Source organism: Hippocampus comes, unplaced genomic scaffold (assembly GCF_001891065.2).
Source record: "Hippocampus comes isolate QL1 unplaced genomic scaffold, H_comes_QL1_v1.1 scaffold190, whole genome shotgun sequence".
Classification (NCBI taxonomy): Eukaryota; Metazoa; Chordata; class Actinopteri; order Syngnathiformes; family Syngnathidae; genus Hippocampus; species Hippocampus comes.
In genome coordinates, this window is record NW_017805121.1 from 531,700 (window position 1) to 533,884 (window position 2,185).

The 2,185-nt window shown below is 43.2% G+C and overlaps 1 long non-coding RNA gene across 1 annotated transcript; it reads right to left on the minus strand.

Moving 5' to 3' along the window:
- Window positions 1–765: 765 nt before the first annotated feature.
- Window positions 766–2,162, minus strand: LOC109513491 (uncharacterized). Its single transcript, XR_002167774.1, has 3 exons — window positions 1,946–2,162; window positions 1,308–1,418; window positions 766–1,174 (listed from the first exon to the last, which is right to left on the minus strand). It is a non-coding gene; the product is annotated as an uncharacterized LOC109513491 (long non-coding RNA).
- Between the last annotated feature and the right edge of the window lie 23 nt (window positions 2,163–2,185).

Sequence of the window (2,185 nt, forward strand, 5' to 3'; positions counted from 1 at the left end):
GGCATGATCTTCTTTTCATTCAAACAAAAAAAATCTGATGTGTTGAACATATAATCACGTGAACAATGAAATCAAAATAAACATGCCTTTGTCATACATAACTCTGATAACATTTACCACAAAAAAAAAAAAAAACACAAAAATGTAGCGCGATTGAATACGTTTAAACTGTAACTATCAGGAACACTTCACTTTTATTGACGGGCTTCTGAAATGACTCCGAATATTTAGTTCTCATCTTGGAAATACATTTTTAAACGTTTCCATGTACCCCCTGCAATGTGCTCACATTTCCCTCGTTGGGAAACACTGCTCTAAAAGACTGACCGTTGATTACACCTGTTAACGGCTACTGTCCAGTTAGCATCGAAGCTTAGCATGCTGCCCAGTACCGAAGCCGAAACCAGCTGAGAAGAAGTCCATTTAAAACAACATGATTCATGCGTTAGCTTTTTTGGGCTTATGCAGGTGCGGACTGATGACATCACCTTCACGTGATGTCAGCCATTTTGCATCCTCTGCCATGCGAGTCATCGCCATTTTGAATGATGATGACATTTTGGATATGACGTAAAACAAAAAGGAGATTAGCGCTTTGTTTTGACAGTTTTGGAGTAAATCTAAGCCACTAACTACATGTTTATTGTTTTTATTTCTATTTGTTGGATGTTTTTGATGACGTTTATGTGACATGCTTGCTGCATGCGTGATCTTAACATGTGAGAGGATCAAAAACTAATCAGCACTGAATGAAACATCACAGTGTGCTCTTAGCTCATTGGCATTTATTCTTATCAATTTCATCTATTATAAGGCAATTTCAGAGATGTAATGCTGTTGTTGCTCATGTGGATGATTGAATGTGATGTGATCGATGAAAACAATAAACTTTATATTCCTCCAACTGTTACTCTAAGATGAAATTTAGATTCAAAAAGAAAGAAAAAAATATTTCATAAACAAAAAAGTGATGCGTATGAAACCATTCAAGTCTGTTACCTTGTGTAGAAAACAAAAAATAAGTTAAAGGCGTCGGTGTCACAGTCGTGACCGAAAAGATAATACCCATCGGGAAGTCACATTGTCACATCACTTGGCCACGTGGTCGCATGGTGCGCGGTCACTTCGTCACACGGTTGCGTTGCCTTCAGGCAGCAGCTTTGGTCTCCCATTCCTGTTGGAGACCACAAACACGTGTCACCGTGGCAACGCACCCGTAACTTAATAACGATCATGACATGATATTTAAGACGAGAAGAGTGACATGAATTCAACGAATAAGAAGCCAGAAGCATGTGGATGCTGACCTTCCTCCTCTGGAAAACCTTCCCATGCTCGATGAAGAGTGTGGATGGGGCTCGTCTCAGCGAGGTCTTCACAGATGCCGTGCGACGCAGGAGAGGGTTCAGCAGACTGGCCTAGACCGGCATCAACCAGGGAAAACATCAGAAACCAGCAAGGACCAGAAAAGACAGGCACAGACTAGTCTAGAGTCGCTGGAGACCAGCGAGGACCATGGAAGACCAGATCAGAGCATTAGAAACTAGCAAGGCTGGAGACCAGCAGAAACTAGCGAGGATCAAGACAAACCAACAGAGAGTAGGAGGAACGAGAAAGCATAATGGACACCAATAAGCAGAAGAAAACAATCAACAAGAGACAGTTAGGAACCAGCAGAAAGCAACAAGGACAAGGACAGATAACTTTTTAAAAAAAGTCCCATAAAAACCAACAAAAATCACAGGAGACAAGTGGAAAACGAGAGATGAGGAAAACTCCCTGTAGAAAGAGTTGAAACAGGCTTAAGCTATCAGGGCGAGCTAGCTAGCTAGCTAGCTAGCTCCATGACAGCTGATTAGAAATCATCAGCATCTGCTTGGGAAGCATCAAATGAACACGTGGGCGGGCTTTAACAAAAGATGTTTACTGATTGGCCGGCAATCACCTGCGCCCGCTCGCCGCACATGGTGAGCGATTGTCTGAAGGAGGAGCGTTTATTCTTATTGCTTGCCGACACCAGGTTAGCCTCGGACCCCGCCCTCACGGGTACGCTTTTCCTGCCCGTCAGCTCCAACTTCTGAACGCCACGTGGCGCTACTTCAGACCACTTCCTGTCTGAAACACATCACATACACGCACTTGGGCTCAGGAGCTACGTTGCGGCTAAGTGGGTAAATTCACTTTG